This window comes from Pyxicephalus adspersus, chromosome 12 (genome assembly GCF_032062135.1).
Source record: "Pyxicephalus adspersus chromosome 12, UCB_Pads_2.0, whole genome shotgun sequence".
Classification (NCBI taxonomy): Eukaryota; Metazoa; Chordata; class Amphibia; order Anura; family Pyxicephalidae; genus Pyxicephalus; species Pyxicephalus adspersus.
The window spans coordinates 14,714,663-14,736,982 of NC_092869.1; the positions used below are offsets into that span (position 1 = coordinate 14,714,663).

The window sequence follows — 22,320 nt, forward strand, 5'->3', positions numbered from 1 at the left end:
CACCCAGAAGTGTACAATTTTAGTGAATAAGGTACTGACAGGCGGCAGCAGCAACACTAGGAGGAGGAGGCGGTAGGCACTGAGAGCGTGGATGACATTGGTAACTGACATCTGGAGCTGGGTGTAGTGCATCGTCAATGACACCCAGAAGTGTGTAATACAATTTTTGTGAATGGAGTACTGGGCAGGCGGCAGCAGCAACAGCAGCAGGAGGAGGAGGAGGCAGTGGGCCCTGAGACAGAGTGGGGACCGTATTGGTTACCGGCATCTCGAGCTGGGTGTAGTCAATGCCACCTGAAAGTGTGTAATACAATTTCTGTGAATGGAGTACTGGCAGGCGGCAGCAGCAACAGCAGCAGGAGGAGGAGGAGGCAGTGGGCCCTGAGACAGAGTGGGGACCGTATTGGTTACCGGCATCTCGAGCTGGGTGTAGTCAATGCCACCTGAAAGTGTGTAATACAATTTCTGTGAATGGAGTACTGGCAGGTGGCAGCAGCAACAACAGGAGGAGAAGGAGGTGAGCCCTGAGACGGAGCGTGGACAGCATTGGTAACTGGCATCTAGAGCTGGGCATAGTGCATCATCAATGTCACCCAGAAGTGTGTAATACAATTTTTGTAAATGGAGCACTGTGCAGGAGGCAGCAGCAACAACAGGAGGAGGAGGTGGTAGGCCCTAAGATGGAGCGTGGACGGCATTGGTAACTTGCATCTAGAGCTGGGTGTAGTACATCGTCAATGACACCCAGAAGTATATAATACAATTTTTGTGAATGGAGCACTGGGCAGGCAGCAGCAGCAACAGCAGGCGAAGGAGGCGGTAGGCCCTGAGACAGAGTGTGGACAGCTTTGGTAACTGGCATCTAGAGCTGGGTGTTGGCATCATCAATGTCACCCAGAAGTGTGTAATACAATTTTTGTAAATGAAGCACTGGGGAGGCGGCAGCAGCAACAGCAGGTGGAGAAGGTGGTGGGCCCTTAGACGGAGCGTGGACGGCATTGGTAACTGGCATCTAGAGCTGGGTGTAGTGCATTGTCAATGCCACCTAGAAGTGTGTAAAAAAATGTTTTTGAATGGGGTACTGTCAGGCGGCAGCAGCAACAGCAGGAGAAGGTGGTGGGCCCTTAGACGGAGAGTGGACGGCATTGGTAACTGGAATCTAGAGCTGGGTGTAGTGCATCGTCAATGCCACCCCCAAAGAGTGTAATCTACCTATCAGTGTGGCAGTACTGGGGTTTTTTATCTGCAGTTTGTTGGCCTCCCAGAAGCAGCAGAAATTTAAAGCAAATTGCTAGCTGGCACAATGGCAGGCATGACAGTGGCGATCAATGCCACCCCTGGACGTTGCGATAACGAGGGAAAAAATTTAACCAAGGCAGGCTCAGCTGACAGGTTGTTTGGTGATAGGCATCCACAGACTCAGCACAGGAGCAGTGTGGGTTCACAGAGGCATCTTGGTTGACCAGTGAGTCCTTGTGTCAGTAAATCAGTGACATCTGCAGTGGGGATATGAGGTGGCCACATCAGGTTTCGCCAGGCATCCAGAAAATCCCCCAAGCCTTGGCCTACACTTTTGGATCTATAGGCATGTGGACACACATATGAAAGAGGGGTTCCCTGGGCTCATCCTCCTCCTGTCCCTCAGTAGGCGCCAAAACATCTTCCTTCTCATCACCCACCTCCTCCTCTTCAAGCTGCAGCAGTTCCTGTTGTTCCATAGCCTGCGCAATGCCTGGGGCGTGACAGCACAAATGCGGGTTGGACATGTTCTGTCCAGCAGCCCCAACATGGTCTCCCTCATCATCATAATCATTTTCCTCCTCATCCTCCTCCTCTTGCTCCTCCTGATGCTGGCCAGTGTCCCTTCTTGCTCCTCCTGATGCTGGCTGTGCGCTATGTACTGTAATGTCACCCTCATCCTCCTCCCCATTTCTTCCCCTCCTCTCCCATCGCCACTTTCCATCAGCCCACACAGGGTATTATCAAGCAGAAAAATTATGGGTTTGACATTGTTCCAGCCTAACTGCTCCTGACTCACGTTTGTGGCCTGCTCAAAGGGAGCCAGTGCACAGCGTCTCCATCTGCAGCCACTGGCCACTGCTAAAATACTGAGTTGATTGGCTGTACCAAGGGCCCCGCTGCCTCCATGCACCATGCTGACCAAATAATGGCGGATGGCTAGCTTTTGCTCACAGAGGCTGGAAAGCACAAAGTTGCCCCTGTTGTCGCACACTAGGTTGCCTGTTGTGAGCCGGGAGGGGGTCAGCCAAGCCTCAACCTCTTTGTGCAAAGCGGAAAAGAGTTCTCTGGCAGTGTGACTTTTCTCCCCCAAGGACACTAGTTTCAGCAATGCCTGGCAACGCGTGTGCTTGAGGGAGCCGTAGTGGTGTGCCCGCTTAACCACAGTGTCCTCCGCTGCTGTGTGCTGAGTGTCTAAAAGAGGGTGCTGCAAGAGGGTGCTCTTTGTCACGGTCCCTCCCGTGACTGAGGTTAGAAGATCTGAGAGACAGGCTGCACGTGAGGTTATCTGACTGTCTCTTTGCTTTCACTTGTTCCAGTGTTGTTGTTGGTAATGACCACACCTCTGGTCTCAGCTGCAGCTTGTTATCATTACTATTCCTCTATTTAGCCTGGTCTTACACTTCAGGCCATGCCGTTGATATTCTCTGCTTGGAGGTGGAAGAGCTGGTGTGTGGTTCTCTCCTGAGTTCCTGCTCATCCATTTTCTATTGAAGATAAGTTTACTTCTCTTTGTATTTTGGTTGTTACCCTTTGCATGTTGTTACTAGGCCTCAGGGAGACACTGGTTCGTTCATCTGGGAAGGAACCAGTAGTCTCATACCCTGTTACTACTCCTAGGGCATTTCAGGGCTCATAGGGTCTAGGTTCCGGTGTATGAATCCTCCCACCTTCAGGGTCTATTCATACTGACAGGAGTCAGGGCTAGATTTAGGGTTTCTGTAGGTGGTGACCATTTCCCTCTCCCTAGCTTGGAGGTCTAATCCCTTGTCATTTATCTTCCTGTTTTCATTCTGGTGTTCCTCTCCTCCCTCCCTTATCCCGTGATACTCTTGCAGACTACCGCCTACTGAGCTATGCAAGGCCACCCAGTGAGCGGTGAAGGACAGGTAGCGTCCCACTCTGTGAAGTGGATTTGACTAGACACCGGTAATGCCAAAGCCCGGGAGAGGTTATCCATTACATGTGCATGTAAACTGGGAACAGCTGTGTGGGTGAAGTAACACCTGCTTGGTATATTCCACCGACGCTTGGCCAAGGCCATCAGGTCAAGAAAGGGAGTCCACAATGCTGTATGGCAGTAGCTGCAAGGCCATTAATTTGGCTAGACGTGAATTGAGTTCCATGACTCTTTTGTTGATTGGGCCCATAGTCTGATGTCTTGTACAGAACTCCGGTAGAGTGGGCTGAAGGGACTGGGAGCAAGGGGAGCTGAAGGGGTCACTGGAGTATCCATCTTGCGGCGACAAACGTTGTCTGACACTACAAAACCTGTGGCCAGAAGCTGATACTTCCTCGCAGCTGGAAGTCTGTCTGGCAGTGACCTCCAGAGACGTACTAGAAATGACAGTTGGAGGTGGAGAAGGAGTCAATGGAGGTGGAAGAAGAGATGATGTGGTTGCACCTCCTCCAAGAGAACGTAAGTACTGCTCCCACTTTGGTTTGTGGTTCTCGCACATGTGGGAAAGCAGGGATGTTGTACCCAAATGTGACCTGGCCGGTCCTCTGCAAATCTGCCTGTGGCACAGGATGCAGATTGCTACGCACCCATCATCGTCTATTAGCGTGAAAAAGGACCAGACTGGAGAGGTTCGTGCAACCACTCTGCTGCTCTTTTTCTTTGCCTGCCTCTGTGTCTGCTGGGTGCTCTGCATCTTCTCCAGCTCCATCTCCCCCACGGTCACATTGTCTCTGACTGTTCCCCTGCTTGTGCCCACTCATCTGTGTGTTCTTTGGAACTCACATGAGGCAGATTTGCGGACCCTTCCATCCCGTTTGTTGCTGCCTTTCCTCGTCTGTTTCGGAACTGCTGCTAGTCCTTAAACGCATCGGTGGTTCCCAGGTGACATCACCGTCATCATCATCCTCATTTTCATCTAAGTCAACCTCTGCAAATGCAGCCACTGATGCAGAAACCTTGCCCAGCAAGTGCTGACCACACTCTCCAAGAGGGTCTCAACGTCTGCCTCCTGCTCTGAAATTCGCAAAGACAGATCCTCAGGCTGTTCGTCTACCAAGGGAGAGTCATGGGAAAGTACAGGCACATTAGCCACACTAGCTCCTGTCTTTGCTCCTGTCACAGCTGTGCTGGTTGCTGCTGCTGTTGCAGAAGAAAAGCCTGCTGCAGAAGAAGAGCCTGCTGCATCTGAGGCCCCTGAGACCCAGTCCACAACACTCTCCACATGATGTGGCTGTATGATTGTAGTACGCCCTCTCAATAAATCTACCAGCCTACTAGTGCTCTGCACACATCCCAGACCTGTTTGACAACTTGTGCTGCTGCCTCCAGTAGTTTGTTGCTGCTGCTGTCAGTGGTGGACTTCTGGGGAGTATGCCCCCTGCCAGATGCGGCAGGTCGTCCAACGCCATGCCTTCCCCTGCGTCTACCACTAATCTTTAACTTATTCAGGCAAAAATGCACCTGTACCAAACGGTCTTCCTTGGTTAATAGCAAGAGGTATCAAACAATGAAATATCTGTATTTTTTGGAGAGAAATACAGAAATTTTTATGGCTTTTTAGATAGATAGCAAGTGGGATCAGAATGAAATATCTGTATTTTTTGGAGAGAAATACAGAAATTTTTATGGCTTTTTGGATAGATAGCAAGGGCTTTCAGAATTAAATATGTGTATTTTTTTAGATAAATACAAACATTTTTATGGCTGTTTGGATAAATAGCAAGTGGTAACAGAATTAAATATCTGTATTTTTTGAGAGAAAAACAGAAATTTTTATGGCTTTTGTGATAGATTGCAGGAGGTATCAGACTGAAATATCTGTATTTTTAAATGTTTCTGCCTTTTTTGATAAATAGCAAGCGGTAAAAACAAAAACTGCACAATCTGTATATTTCAAGATATAAAGAAGGTTTCTAACCTGTCACAATGCACAATGGCTTTTGTGATAGATTGCAAGAGGTATCAGACTGAAATATCTGTATTTTTTGGAAAGTAGGAAAGAATGTTTAAAAGATAGAAAGATGTTTCTGCCTTTTTTTATAAATAGCAAGAGGTAGCAACAAAAACTGCACAATCTGTATATTTCAAGATATACTGAAGGCTCCTAACCTGTTCCTTTCACAATGCACAATGGCTTTTGTGATAGATTACAAGAGGTATCAGACTGAAATATCTGTATTTTTTGGAGAGAAGGACAAAAATATTTCTGCCTTTTTGATAAATAGCAAGAGGTAGCAACAAAAAATGCACAATCTGTATATTTCAGGATTTACAGATGGCTCCTAACCTGTCCCTGTCACAATGCACAATGGGTTTTGTGATAGATTGCAAGAGGTATCAGACTGAAATATCTGTATTTTTTGGAGAGTAGGACAGAAATATTTCTGCCTTTTTTGATAAATAGCATGAGGTAGTATCAAAAAATTGCACAATCTGTATATTTCAAGATATACAGAAGGCTCCTAACCTTTCCCTGTCACAATGCACTTCTCTCGCTGCTTCTTTCCGTCACACAGAACACAAGATGGAGTGACTAACCCCTCTGTCCTTCATTGTATAAATGCCTTTTCTGAGATCTCTGATGATTGGGCTGCTGGGCCTTGCTGTGCATCCTGGGAGCTAATGATTCACTCCCAGCCGTGCAATTACCGACGGAAATAGTCGCTGTTCCTGCCCCCTGCATTTTCCCTCGTTTGTTCGTCGAGAACACAACCTTATGGCGGATCACAAGGCTATTCTCGTTTAAATGTTTGGTAAGCGAGAAAGGCCCGATTCGCCGCGAGATTGAACTTACAAATTTTGCTCGCTCATCCCTAATCATATCAAATGGATGCTTGTAATTTTTCCCTTAACTACCTAAAGTATATGGGGCAGGGTTATTTGTGCTGTCAAGTGAGTAATGATACATTTTCTGTGTATGCTCTTAATAGTACTCGTTTATTGTGTCACCGCTCTTATCCTGGGTGTGGATATAGCTGATAAAAAAGATGCACCCCTATCACCCCAGAAAAAAGGTTAGACAATCAACATGATACCCCTGTAAGGCTGCGGAAAAAAAACCTGGGGTTGGGAGCAGAGTTAAAGCTTGCTAATTTATTTTGGTAAAGAATGAAATAATAAATACACTAAGTTTTTGAAAAGCAAGCAACCATACAACTGGTATCACAGGCTCTTGAAGAGGATGTCAGGGTATCTTGGACGGAAAGTTTATTTCGATACAGTCCTCAAACAACTGGCTTCTTTAATCATATTACTTTTTCCACTGTATTACTTTACTTGCTTATGATAATTATGTATTTTTAAGCTTAAGAAACTAAAAAGTGAAAAAACTAAAAAAAAGAATGTACCTCTACTGACTACCTCCTTTTGATCAGTAAAGAGATGAATAACATAGGGACGACCCTTTGATAGGTCTCTCTAAATCCTAATGCCTAAGGGGGCTCCTCCTGTTTTGGGTATTAGGGGAAGAGATCACCTCTGAGAATGGTGTATTGAATCCCCCCAACAAGCAAAACAGGTATAGTAGATGTGGGCAGTCAACACCCTTGGGATGAAGGATGTGCCCAAAGGGGCTAAATTCCACTACATCAGAAGGATTAGCGTTTGGATAAAGTGTATATACAGGGAGTGGCTCTGACTTCCCAGGTTTAGGTTGAAGGTTTGCTATGCTTAAAATATTGAAATTTGATGTTACCACTGAATTACCGGTGAATTCACATGTGTCAACTTTGGCTGAGTTTTTACTTATGTACATAATTACTTTTAAAAACTTTGTTTCAATAAAAATGTATATCTCAACTCATATTAAATAATCCTTAAATAATGTGAACATTCAGTGTTGTCCTCCGCTCTTCCAAGGCAGAAGTTTGAAAGAGTACTCCTGTGGGAGTTTCCAATGCATACAGTATTAAGGGAATCGTGATGCACAGTGCAAGCTCCAGACCTACAGTCTTCCCTGACACCTAATACCTACAGCAAAGTTCAGAAAGTCGCCTTTGTTACCAGTGCTGGATACCCTTTTATATTTCTTTGCTTATGCAATACCAATTCGAATCTAAGCCCGTGTTACCCACAAGTAGGTGGTGTGGGTGGCAGGCTCCCCAAGTCTCTTGTATGAGTACAAAATCCTTGAAGCTATTTTAAGTTCATGAAATGACTTTTATCACCTACATCTTATGTTTTTACACCTTGTCTCAAAGTATGTGACATCTGGACTCTGGACCTTTAGGACCTTTCAAGTTTGTGACCAACAGACCATTGTTCTACAGGACTAACAAACATTGTGAATCTTTTTATAGTTAAGAACTCATAAAAATGACAATTGTTTATTGACACTTGACAAAATCCCTATTCACGGAAATAAGTTCCTAAAAAAATGTTAACCGTTTCTATACTGTGCTAAACAATTTTATTGGTTGGTTTGAAAGGTAGAAACTCCCATCTTGGGTTGTTTCTTTTTAATTATGCTAATCATTTTGCTGTTATAAACTCATGCACAAGGTAAAAATTTTAGCACAAAAGCCACATTTGATTGTTCTCACACATATGTCAATAAAAGCGTCATCTATAGCAAGAAGTCTCTGTTCCTTTAAGAAGGGAAGACATTCAACTTCATCAAAAGCAACATTCTCTAGTTGATTGTGTTATTAATTTAATGTCCTCACTGAGATAGAAGAACATTATCCATGTAAAAGATAAATAACGGTGTCTTGCAAGGTAAGGCTGCAAACTCAGGGACTTCACAAGCTTAAGTCAATGTCACTATCAATGTCAATGTCAAGGAATGTCACTATGTGAGGGATCTCTTGTATGAGATCAAAGGAAATCCTTCAAAGGATCATAAGTAATAACTGTCTATCATATGTTAATATTTGATGAATATCCTAGGTCCCAGGTTCGATCCCCAGCCAGGACATTATCTGCATGGAGTTTGCAGGTTCTCCCCGTGTCTGCGTGGGTTTCCTCTGGGTACTCTGGTTTCCTCCCACATCCCAAAAACATGCAGTGAGGTTAATTGGCTTCTCCCTAACAATTGACTAACTCCCTTAGACTTAATGACATATGACTATGATAGGGACAATAGATTGTGAGCTCCTTTGAGGGACAGTTAGTAACACGACTATGGACTATGTACAGCGCTGCGTAATATGATGGCGCTATATAAATACTGTGTAATAATAATAATAATAATAATTTGATGAAGCCAGGGATTCTTAAAGCAAAACTAAACTCGTTGGTGGGTAGTGAGCTTAATTTATATAGTAAATATAATGTATGCTGTGCATACTTGCTGATTATGGCAGATACTTACCCTCTTCAGTCACCCTGCCATCATTACATCTATGGAAGGCGCCATCTTCACCTTTGGCTCGACAGCAGACTTTCAGTGAAGACAGCAATCCTCCTCAGTCATTGGATGATGGTTAACCACTGCATGTGCAATTAATTGTCCCCATCAGCTGGCCCTGGGTGTGGCGATATTTCACACACAACCGAGCTGGCACCATTAAATAATTATTTAATAGTCCCTATTTAATGTACATACCTGCGCAATATGTTGGTGCTATATAAATACTGTTTATTATTATTATTATTATTATTATTAATAATAATAATAATAATAATAATAATAGTAATATTATTGATACTCTGGCAGGATGACATGCTGGAGATTAGGTGCTATTAGCTCTAATGGTGTCCCAAAGGCCTTTTATTTCCCCTTATAGGTGACCTCATCCAGGGTGGCCTCCTGAGGGTGAGAGTAGCCTTGTTGGAGTTTCTTTTCTCCTGGATAAGGTCGCCATGTTCCTAGGTACATGTGAGGTTCTCAGTGGGGTTTTTAGTATCTTCAGGAGACTGAGCCTTCCTTCGGGTGGTATCAAGGCAAATGGATTTCCGTCTTTGCAAAGGTTCCAAACCCTGTGCTACAATATACAGCCATTTTATTTGGTGTCCTGGAATCCAGATCAGCATCAGTGGTGGTTAACTATAGGGATAGCTCAGGGAGCCCTGGCAGGGAAGGTTTCATTTTTGGACTGCAACACCCACAGCATTATTTAGGATGGATGTTCCTTGGGTTGTTGGATGTAATTGGGAGCGTCCAGAGGCTGCCCCGCAAGGAGGGATGTTTATATTATGGTTTCTGCCATTATCTGCCTCTTCTGCTGGTGGCACTGATAATCTGGTTAACTCATTATGCACACCTGGGAGCTCCTTATTTAGGATTCTGCCCTTCCCCGAGTCTTGGCAAGATCATCAATAATATTTAGCCAGCTTCCTGCTATGTGTTCTGGCCCTGTTCCTGTTTCTGTCCCAAAATCTGTTCATCCTGAACCAAGTTTGTTGGTACTTTTGCTTTCATATTAGTTTTATAGTTGTTTTGGTGGTGTTTGTTATTTTTGTATTCATTAATGTATGGAAGAAAGAGAGCTTTCTAGATTATTTAGTTCAGTGTTTGTCAACCTTTTTTTGAGCCACAGCACATTTTTTACATTGAAAGAAACCTGTGGCACACCACAAACCAAAAATGTTACAAAATGACACTCTGTAGCTTACTACAGTATATATAATGACAATATAGTTTCTCAGTTTATTTATACTCAGGCCCAGGTTTTTAATTTTTATATTAGAGTTTTCAATGTTACTGGTATTGTTGAATTTTACAACTGTTAGTTACTCGCTAACATTATATATATATATATATATATATATATATATATATATATTGACAGAGTGTCACTAAGAATGTCAGGGAAAGTGTTCCAGGGAACAGAGTGGATTCCTTGGCCCAACCCAATCCTGACTGGGTTATTATGCACCTGCAATCAGGTGCAAGGTGAGGAAGATGTGATCAGCCAGTGTGTTCAAGGCTGAGAGAGAGCCAGAGTGGATTCCAGGCATTGCTTAAACTGCTTTACTGTTAGTCAGAGAGGGACTATCTCAGAAATGGTATGTAGTTGCTCAGCTGAGCTGTTTCTTTAGTTAAAAGTGCTAATAGACAGGCAGGAGCCTGTTTTCAACTGCAACTTTGAAGTCTGCTATCTGACCTGTAACACAGGACTTGGTAAAAAGCTGCTTAGCTTTAAAATATTAGAGTGCAATACATTTTGTGCAAACTGTCTCCTATTTTAGTAGGTATATTTTTGCACTCTCCATTCTTGTCTGTTAATGGAATGTAAATCTTTATTCCATTTACTTATATTCTAGAATGGTGCATGTTTTTTTCAGTACCCAGTAACATGTTATACCCAAATATTGAGTATAAATGCTAGAAAACAAATAAGGCAGCTTTAAAGCCTTTGTTAAATCAAGATACTGGATACAGGGAAAGAAACATGTATATGCCTTTGATTTATAAGAATATACATAAAAAGAAGTTCCAGCTAAGGTGCAATATGACTCACCCAATGAGAGAGAGTGCAGCCCCTGTATTCCCTGTCACACTACGGGTCCTGTGCTACTACAAGCGTGGAACTATGGCAACCCCTGCTGACATGAGTGGGCGGAGACAGAACTGAGCCAGGGCTCAGCGATCAACTTGAGTGGCCATGGCAATCCCCCCCTGACATGGATAATTTCTCACGGCACACTAGTGTGCCGCCTCATAGTGGTTCAAAATCACCGATTTTGTTCAATAAAATACAAAAGATTGTTAGGGCTCTGTGCTCAATTCCCCCCTATTTTAAAAATATATACAAAGAAAACAATCTCCCCATAAAAAGGAAGGTAGCTTAGGGACATATAAAAATATACAAAAATATTTATTGCAACCTATACATCATAAAATGTAATAACTTTCACAGTGCATTTTTAATGAATGTACATTACAGTGTGAGTGATTGGTCCAACTTCAATGTATTTGGTACATATCATTAACATTACAACTTTGTGGCATTCATATTGATGACACATTTCAGAGTTTGTCCTCTTTATCAGACTATATATTATTATATATTACTAATAAGTAATGATGGGTTATAACACAACTATACAGATAAAAAACATGAAGAGGTGATACAGTAATTTCTCAATATACATATCATAAGTCCTTTTATATAGTAAATTTACATCTCATATGACATGTTTCTACACATATTAAATATGCCTCAATTATTGCCAACATAAAAGTATTATCAAGGAGACTCACCCCTCAACATCTGCAGGATATCTCCTGAAGAGTAAATACAGTATGGAGTATATAATCATCACTGGAGACCCAATATCATTCTATGAAAACATAAGGTAAGTGTACCAAAAAAAAATCCTGCAACTTTAGATAAGGGTTCTCCTATAAGAATCCTCCCTTTTATGTGCTTACCTCCTGGTGTGCTGTACCATTTACACAGAGAAGCATTCTGGCACTGACTCTGAGTCTGGCCAGCACTTCCTCAATGGAATACAACAGTTTTCTTTAGGGGCTCATTTGGCTCAATAGTTTAAGTATGTCTGAAGCTCCCCTGATCAGGCCGAGAAGAGAAACGCATCAGGATTAAGAGACTCTAAGAACTTCACACAATAGAGTATAAATTAAAAATCTGGTTTGTCTATCTGACTTACCAGGATTTATCCTTTCTGCTTTTGTAAATCAGCAGTGTTTGTCTAGCATTAGGGAAAAGAGGTAAAAAAAACCCCCCACCATATCTGCATGTCTGTAATTCAGAGAATAGGGGATTTTCCAAGTTGTCAATAATGTTACGCTGTATTTACTTTGCATATGGTTTACCTGTAACTCTTTATTCATGTATCTACTATCTAGGGGTTGGCTATCATAACTAACAGCAACTTTTAACCTATGCAATACACTACACTTCCTTTTTGCTCTTTCATTGGAGATTGAATGACAGCTTACTACAAGATAAACTAATAGGTATTGAAGTTGAAGCCACTATTGATGAATTCTTCTATTGCAATAACCCATATGACACATCCTACGCCACAAATTGGGAGGCGTTTAAAGTTACCATTGGGGGTGAATTAATTAAATTGGCCTCCAGGCGTAAAAAAGCCCAAAATCAGATTATTGAAACTAAATTGAAAAAGTATTGCAATCGCTTGAAATGCCACAAGCAGTCTCCCCTTGATCTACACCACCAGACTGAAGAAATGAGGACAGAAGTGGACATGTGCTTGACCACTTGAGCTGAAAAGTCGCTGAAAAGGTTCTTTACCTGGTCTGATAAATCAGGCTGACTCCTGGTGAACAAACTAAATCCCCACCCTAAATCGCATACCGTGCCCAAACTTAAGACACGCACCGGTAGGAGCACCTGAAACTGGTCTCAGAGGAGTTTAGCGACTTTTATCACAAGCTATATGACTCCAATGCTTCACTCTCCCAAGAAGCACCAGAAGAGTTTTTTGGGCCCCTAGCCCTTTCCAAACTTAAAGCAGCACACATGCAGAGGTTGGAGGAACCACTTTGGAGGAAACACTATAGGTCCTGAAATCACTCATAATGAGCAGTGTACCGGGTCCTGATGGATTCTCCAACGTCTTTTACAAAAAGTTTAGGTTTAAATTAGGTCCGCCCCTGGAGGAGTACACATTACATGTGGGAGAGTGTTTAAAGCGTGATGCTAACTTATCCCACATTAGCGCGATTCCCAAGCCAGGTAAGGAACTCTTCCATATCCAACTACTGCCTGATTTCACTTATTACCTAATCTAAATAAAACTTATCTAAACTAATCTAAAGATGATGACCAAAATTCTCTTAATTCGCCTAAACTCTTTCTGATATATTCACCTCGTTCATACCATTCTGCAGAGCCCCCGATCAAACCAGGAGATCTATTGATCTGATCTCTACCGGAGACGGCGGCCTCTACCACCTGGGACAAGACACGGAATAGTAAAAGCCATGGCTTCCTTCCATAGAACTTCAAAAGGCATTTGATAGCCTGTACTGGGACTACCTTTTTCCCATTCTTAGGCGTATGAACTTCAGAGGCTCTTTCCTGCAACTCTTGGCTACTCCTAAAACAGTTTGCCGACCTTTCACGATTGTAGGTCAACCACTCCAGGTCGATAGCCATGAACATTATTCTTGACTAAGCTATCATTTCCTCTCTAGAACAGGCCTTTCCTTTGGAGTAGCACCATAAGACCAAAACTAACTGCCCTAATTGTGTTTAGGGCCAGGTTGATTGGCTACATATTCTGTGGTGATGTCCTAAACCTTCGGAGATATCACTAAAGACTAATGAATTATTTGATTTGGGCCCTTCTTTTTTGTTTTTTTTTTGTAAATATAAAACCCATTAAAAATACTGGATTAAAAAATTACTATACAGTAAAAATATATACAGTTTTGTAGGCAATATTAAAAATACATTATTCCTTTAAATTGCCTGCTTTGGGGATGCCTTGAAGCTGTATGTAGAATTATGGCTGTTCTGTTTTCTTTTCATTTTGTAATGAGGGGGCTGGCTTATCCAAAATCATGCTTATTGGACTTCCTAAGATAACTGGCCATCGTTCGAGCACTGTGTAATGCGCTAAAGCTACAAAAAGTTTATAAGGTGATATGATAATAAATTTGCCCATACTAGTTTCAGCTCTGAGGCTCTTGGGTCACTGCTTTTTGCGCTAAAGCTACAAAAAGTTTATAAGGTGATATGATAATAAATTTGCCCATACTAGTTTCAGCTCTGAGGCTCTTGGGTCACTCATGCCGTCTGGGTCACTGAAAACCTTTGTCATAATGTAGAGCTTGGGCACTTTACCCAATGAATACCAAATGTCTTTCGTAAACTAATCATATATAGAAGAAGTGTCTGCAGTGCTAGGAGTGCTGGTTTACAAAGATGTCAATTTTTTAGAAGACCAAGGTCTCATAATTTAACCTTGTCAGCTACCATGGAAGGATATTTTGTGGGGAGTTGTTGATGACTGCAACACTTACTGACTGGAAAGTTAAGAAGTGCGGTTTTGAACCTGATAGTCATTTCTAAATCTCTATTGTAAAAAAATTTAAAAAAAAAATTTGCAAGGCAATTGAAGGAACAACAATTGTCAGACCTTAGGGGGATATTATTTTTTAACTCCAAAGGCCATCATACCAATGCTTTTTCAGACAAATAACAGATAATCTGGTGAAAGTATTTTCATATATTGTATCTGCAAATACATGTTTGTTTCCAAAATGTTTTAATATGTTTGTAATAGAAGCTTTTAAATTTTCATTTTGTTGTGACTTGGAAATACCCTAATAGTCCCTTTAGTCCAATTATCTGTTTTTCATCAGACAAAGTAAAGTGTATCTATAGCCGAAGTTACTTTTTTTAGTCTTGGTTGCTGGGTGTGGTCAGCTTTTTATCTGCTCCTAGTACTCGGTTGGGTTTATCATCCTTCTATATCTGTCCTTGTGATCAATGCAACTTGAACAAAAAGTGAGGAAATGCCAAACTGTGAGTTGTTACCAGAACAGAAGGTGAGGACACTTAAAAAATTATATAAAAAATATAAAAATATATATAAAATTATACTTTGGCTAACGAGTGGATCTGCTAACAAATTTTTCAGCTAACAAACTTTTTTTTTCACTGTTTAAGAGACTCGGCTAACGAATATGAATCAACAAATGTAAAAAAAAAAAGCAGGAACAGGCTCCCCTGCTGCTCTGCGGAGGAGGGAGCTGGGGGGGGGGAGGGGGCAGTTAGTATACCTTGCAGAAGAAATATTTTGCTAAACATAGCTAAGGTTGTGGGTGATCTTAGTAGGGTGAGCTCTTCCTAAACATCTTGTAACTCTTTAATAAACCAAGATGAACTCTATGCACAGTTTTCTCCAGAACTTAATGAATGTCTAGGTTCCATAAAGTTTTTTAAAACTTACAGTTAGGATTTTATGCAGTAACTGACACCACACCACAATACTATGTTCAGACTGTTCCAATAGGGAAGCTTTTTATCTCAGCCTTGAGATGAGCCTTGGTGAGTTTATGACCTTTTATATTGTGCTTGTTACTATTTAAAAAAAAAAAACTATCTTTAAATTGTGGGCAGCATCCAGAACGAAATCACGTTTCGGCTAACAAAGATTTCAGCTAACAAATGTGATTCTGGAACCAATTATCTTTGTTAGCCAGGGTATCACTGTATTATTAATCTTAATAAGGACACTTAAAATAAACAATGTTATACAGTATTTATTTAGCGTTAACTTCACTTTACAAAGTCCATAGTCATGTCACTAACTGTCCCTCAAAGGGGCTCACAATCTAATATCCCTACCTCAGTCATATAATAATGCCTTAATGTTCATTTTAATGTATGTTAATCTTTAATACAGTCTAAGGTCCCCCAATTTGGGGGGAAAGGTTTAGGTCTTCAAATCACAAACTGCTGTAACCAAAAAGTTATTGTTCTATTGATACAATTTTTAAACTTCAGTTTTTTTTAATGTTCTAAAATTCTAGTCACTGCAGTTTGCCAAAGTATTATATATTCTTTCCTTTTTTCCCAGAATATGTCCAAATATATCTATGCTGCTTCTCATATCCCTGTACAATAACAAAGCCTATAAAGCATTTAATACATATACAACCCTGCCTTAGCTTTGATGGCCACCAAGCCTCCTGTTCCATTAGCAAGTCTCTGGCCACTCCAAAAACTGTTGTCCAACATTGAAACATCTCTTCTCCTGTGTTCTACAAATCTACTACTGGTCCAGGGGGGCCTGCAACACATCTTAGTTTTATAAAGAAGATGCCTTTGCTTTGCCTACCTTAACAACATCAATTGAACCCGACCCCTCTGCCAAAATGTACCAAAGTGTATATTTCAGAGAGCCTGCTTAATCCAACTCCCTGCTCGAAAAAATTATACAATGATCTCAGGGTTCCACATATGAGCACTGCACCCCCCACATTATCCAACATACATTAGCATATCTCCAAAAAGGCTTTAAAGGTGCAGCTCACAATATTTTAAACTATTATGAACATTTCTTTACATATTAACCTTTTGTCTGCCCCAGCCGAGTTATCTCGTGTGAGATAAACAGTGCAAATAGGCCCCAGCCGGTTTACCGTATTGCTGTGAATGCTTGGAATGCTTTGATCATTCCGTCCTGTCAGAGAATCGAGCAGTCAGCTGACTGCCCTCGGTATGGAAACTATAGTCTCATACTGCCCCCTAGTGACAAGTAGACATAAATACACATTACAGCAGTGGCCTTGTAAGCAGTATTCTCCCTAGATACATTGTTTCAGTCCAATCAAATAGGGTATTTTGCTACACTGCCTACCCTTCTCCCTACTACCTTCTACTTTTCCCTACAGCATCTCTGAGGCCTAATCTTTGAGTGTTTAGATAAATTTGTGCCAAATGAAATGTGGCGCTGTGTGTACAACCCTGTTTTCAAAATTTCCACACATTGATGAAATTCTTAAAGATGCTTTCCACACTTTGTTATAATACACTAAGGTGACCGTGGAATAATTAGTAGCAAGGAGATGTCACAAATAAGAAATACCAAAATTTGCTAAAATTAATTGGCCTGGAGCACTTGCAAGCCACTAACTAAAATGGCGGTTAAAAGGTTAAAACAGGTATGGGTAAATACCCTTTAAAACACTATAACAAAAGACCTTCCACACAAACAACATGTCACTTGTAATGGTCAGATTTTACAGGAAAAGATTTATTGCCATGAGTTTTATTACCTAATTTACACGTTTATTCAAGTTATGCAGCTGAATGAGTTCTAAGATTGGAACTGATCTGAATATCCAAACATTTAAAAAAAAGAACAGTAGTGTTGGTTGTCCACTCTTGCCTCTACATTTCGATCTGATAATAGAACACTTGGCAGTGGCCATCCGTAACAATCCTTTTTTACATGTCGTTCAGACGCTGTCTCACTACCATAAACTGTCCCTTTATGCAGACGATCTATTATTATACCTTACACGACCACATATTAGCTTACCCTCTTTACTCTCAGAATTTCAATCTTTTGTGTGCCTTAGTAATTTAAAGTAACCCATTCTAAAATAGAAGCCTTAAATGTGATGCTCCCGTTACACCTGGCCACAAAACTTAAAGGAAATTTTCCATTTTACATGGAATTTCACCTCTATCACATACTTAGACACTGTGGTCCCTGAAGACCCCAATTTACTGTACTCTCTTAACTACACCCCTCTGCTTAGAGATCCAGAGATTGGAACTGGAAGTCAAGAGGGATCTCATGGTTTGGTAGAATGTCTGTGTTGATGATGGACACCCTTCCCAAAATCCTGTATATCTTCCAAACTGTCCCTATAGCACCGCCTATAATATTCTTCCCAACCCTGCAGTCCCCCTCAATTAAATTTATCTGGCGAGAAGCTCCCCCAACACTCAAGTTTTCCCTCCTATGCTCTCATAAGCAGGATAGAGGCAAAGGACTTCCAAATTTCAAACTATACCATATGACGACAGTGTTGGCACGAATAGTGGACTGCCATATGATGCCCAAACTCAACTGTCGACCTTGGTGGGACAGACTTTTCACATTAGGCTTGAGGGCACTTCCGTGGCTCCCAACACTGGTGTTGCCCAGAGAGATGGATATGGCTACCCTCACCCGGGCTACACTGAAAATGTGGTCAACTTTTGTTGACCATATTCACTTTCACATTGTGACCCGCTGACACCTTTGTTTGACAACTCAGAATTCCACCTAGGAAATTCCTCCTCAACGCTTGATGGATACACTAGGAAGTTCTGGCCTAAAACCAGACACTTTGTAGACACTTATAAGTGGTTCCTCCCCCCCCCCCTCGGTACCCCATTGGGAGAACAGTGGTTACTTAGACATCAGTTACACTCATATTGTAAGCTCTTACACACTGTACCCTACCTGCATAAACCCCTGACAGAGTTTGAAAATCTGTCTCATCACAGTGGTCCTCTTTTGCGATTCCCAGACACCCCTATCCCCCCCCCCCCCCCCTGCCTATTTTCCCACCATTTCTAGTTCCCCCGTTATTGGTATTGTATACGTGCACTTCTTTCTTGTATATTGTTTGATGGAACCAATTTTTTCTGTTCACTTTTTTTGTTTCTATTTAAACTTTAAAATGCAAATAAAAACAGATTTACCCATATAAAAATAACAATGCAAAAACCAATTAGCATTCATTATTACTAAAAAATATTACAGTCTGTTTAAACCTTCTGCTATATTTAAATTTACAGTAATAATTTTAACTTATTTTCCCTAATCTGTATTTAAACTAAAAGAATGTGTACAATTTTATTCAGAAGAAACTTTACAAATATATAATTGTAATCAGAGCCTACAAAGTATGGAACACATCTTAGCTGAGGTAAGTAGAATCTTTAGAGGGCTTATCTGACCAAACATCTTTTAGGCTTAATTATATTGGACATAGATAATGTCCAATATATCTATGGTCTAGAGTGTTTCATTATTAATTTACCACCTAATTGTGAGTAGATTATAGTGTAGGGAAACAAAAAGATAACTTATTTTATGGCACTGTACTAATTTTAGGCATTGTACTATACTGTAGGTAATATCAGAGGTTGTATACCAATAGCGCTAACAAGAGTATTTAGGACCCATTTAGATTTTTGTGTTGTGGTAATGCATATAACATGCTTCGCCACATTGTAGTGCCATGCATTTTGAATGTCAGCTGATAGATTAGGGTAGAAAAAAGGGTACTGTGCTGCACTGTATGTTAGGGTGTGAGGAGAACCCATTTATTTTCAATGGACTGCCTTAATGCAAGATGCAGTAATGCATTACATAGCTCTAAATGGGCCCCTATGCCTTTTCTCTGTAGAAAAAGTGCAATAGAAAAAAGTAAAATGGAGAAATGGAGCAGAAAAGAGTGGAGATGGATGTTAAGAGCAGGTAATGAAAAATAGGAGAAGGAAAATAGTTTAAGATAGTTATGGATACTTTTATTTTTGGTTCCTATAAAAGATTTGTTTTGCCACATTCATACCTGTTTTTCCAATGCATTCATTGCTAGGGTAAAAAAACTCCTATGGATTAAAAACATGGTAAAAAGTAGATGACAGTGTTAAAAGAACTCAAAGAATTTCAAAAATATAAAAAATTATGCTGTCTTAAATTCTTCAGCTTTCTTTTATTGAAAAAAAAATACAATTACAACTAATTAAGCAAAAGTATATCATTATCTCCACACACACTACAGAAAGTCTTTAAAAATGATACAGTTTCTGCAAAAGAGCTTTGTTGGGTAAATTTCATCTCAGCTGGAAAATTAAGGTAATGATTCGATCCACTGCTTAAAGCAACTTTCAAAACAGACAAACCTGATAACTCCTGCACAGAAAAATAAAAGCAAAACAATAGTTAACCTTACTGTAGGCCCTAAGCCCATTCTTTTCTACTGCAACAATAAAAAAAATACATATGCACATAAACTAACACATGTAAATGGTTCCAAAATAGAATAATATATTACTAGATACTAGATTCCCCATCCAACATAGATGACTACCTGATTTTTAATAAGTCCATCATAAGTCCTCTAGCAACCACAATCATAATTCAGAGTATGTAATGATAATAACTGCAAGCAACAGCCATGTTTGCACATTGCCTTAAAAATCCATTTGGTTGCTGCACAAATTGGTTGGGTGATTTATTCAGTATGTCATTGGAGTCTGATTGCTATATTCAATAAAAGAGGCAATAACCTTGTTTTTTTGAGATCTATAAAACTGATATACATCTATGATTTTTTTTCTATAGAATATACTGGGGCAGGGCTGTAGTTATGGAGCTGGAATGATTCAACACTGTAGGTTAGTGCCATGATTTCAGGAGGTGCACTATATAAAATAGCCTAGATCCAAAATAAACCCTGCTGAGCAAACAAATTTATATACAACAAATGCTACCCAGATTTAAATTTCCGTCTGCCATGTATTTTCAATTATTGCCTATGAAATGGATAGCGATGTTTAGCATTTGAATGCTAAATGTTTAGTTACCTTACCTTCAGCTGTCAGACTGTGTATCCAAATCACGACAATTTCAACGGCCAGGCATCTGTACTATAGTGTAACTTCCAGGTCTTCAAAAGGCCGCTGTTACTTTATATTGATTTTTAAAACACAAAATTAGATTTTCGCCTCATATTTGTGTTCCCCGTTAGAACCATTCAACATTAGGAAAGTCAGGCACACACTTACTCTAGAGAAATAAAGAAATCCAGCACTGATATAATTAGGAGCAGCTTCGATGTTTTAAAAAATCATTGCTTCTGGTCGAATTCGGTGTGTCTATTGACAATACGTCCAGCCTGGGTCTCTGTAAAATCTGCATTATTCACTGGCAATGTGCTTCTGTAGAAGGATATGTCGCTGAGATCGCCCACCTTTTTCCTCCTCTCTTGAAGGCTTCTTTTCCGTTCTCGTAGGCTGCTTTCCTAGGATGAAGCTAATAGCAGAGCACTGCATTCAAGCAGTCAATTGTAGAATAAATGCTAGAAACACTGGAAATACTGTTTTGTGTAAGAGGAGGGGGAAGGGAACTAGGTAACAAGCGGAGATGCTCTTGTCGTTTCTGCTACGAGAAATACATAGAAACGCTCCCACCCATTATGCGTGGTTGTCTCTGTCCTTTTTAAGCCTGCTGTATGTATTGGAGCTCTATCAGCAGAATGGATTCAGAGATAACATCTGTAGTATTGGTATTCATCGTTCAAATGATTCTAGTAACCACATGACAGCCATATTCTAATTGAGCATCCATACTAATTTGGTAAACCCTCTTAAAAGGATTGCCAACCTGATTGTTGCAATAAACAACTATGGACTCTTCACAGATTATGTGTAAAACTGCCTATAAAGACCAAATTTTCTACTAAATGGAACGTTTTAGCAATAGTATATTTATATATATTTTATAAGTAAACCTTTTAAATATGAATGTAATATACAAGCATATTGGTACCCTTATAATGTGCTCTATTATCTGTTTTTTTTCATCCTAAATGGTAAAGGCTAAACAGATTAAATACCAATACTAATCACCATAAAAACTGACAAATTGGCCAACAGCTGAGCCTTCTTTATCAATGACTAAAACCTCTGGCATTACTAACTCTTACAAGAAGGTAAAGACTGAATGGGAGCCCAGAGCCTCCTCAGATACCTATACCACATAGTCCAGGAGGCATTGGGCTGCTCCTTCTGTGCATGCCTGATCCTGAAGTTTCTTGTTCCCGCAATGAAAGAAAACTGCCAATTCCACTCATGTGCAGTGCACTATTTTTTTTACCTTTATAGGAGGATATGTCAGCTGATCTCGCACCTGCGCAGTGTGAAGACGAAGAAAGAATCCAGGACAGCATGAGCGTGAATGGAGGCCAGCTGTAAAGGGATGGAAGGCTCTGCAGAAGTGTAATTTTTTTATTTTAATCATATTTCTGCTTTAATCACCCACTTTTTCCCTCTTTTACTTACTTCTGTGTATGAGAAAGTTAATTATATGAACAATAGAGAGAGGTGGTTATAAAAAGCAAACTTTGCTAAGTTCCCTGCCTTGTTACTGGAGCAAACTGCAGACAGATTCTTTTCTACACAACATTGAATAAGGAGTGGAAATACTTGATTTAAATCTTTGCAGTTAACCTAAGAAAGTCTGTAAATTTGAAATCAACCACTGTACAAATATTTCTGTGTGACTCATGTAACAGTCATTGCAAACTAAGTCTAACAAAATAATTACAATTGAAACCATAAATACAGAATATGACAAGTAATATTCCAAATCAGTGCTATAGCTAGGACTGTGAAAGACCGGGGGACACTCATTGCCGGACTCCTGGTTTGAACACATTGCCCTGGCATTTGCAGTGTGTTTTTTTCTCCAGAGAAAGAAAAGCAGTCAAACAGCCAGAAAAAAACATGTTGTTTCTAGGAACAATGCTGAAACCCTACTGCAACTGCAATGGAAACTGCAATGTGCAAATGTGCACAAAGTAGTTCCCAATTGCTCCTATTCAGTTGAATGGGAGCAGTTGGGAGGACATTTGAGCATGCAGTATATGGCTGTTTACCACAAGTCTAAAATGGTCTTTAAAATAATGCCTGGGCCTACTTACTGTATATGGATCACAATTTTGC

The 22,320-nt window shown here is 40.5% G+C and overlaps 1 protein-coding gene across 3 annotated transcripts in view; it reads right to left on the reverse strand.

The window, feature by feature from the left end:
• TMEM121 (transmembrane protein 121) overlaps nucleotides 1-21,570 on the reverse strand; it is a 35,841-nt gene extending 14,271 nt beyond the window's left edge. Inside the window, exons 1-2 of one of the 3 annotated variants that reach the window (XM_072428456.1) lie at nucleotides 20,383-21,547; nucleotides 20,187-20,283 (exon numbers count right to left, since the gene is read on the reverse strand). The gene's annotated coding sequence lies outside the window, so the exon portion shown is untranslated. Of the gene's footprint in view, nucleotides 1-19,365; nucleotides 19,508-20,186 lie in introns of those variants that run through there. The other 2 variants (XR_011923034.1, XM_072428457.1) reach the window with 2 other exon arrangements.
• Nucleotides 21,571-22,320: the final 750 nt, after the last annotated feature.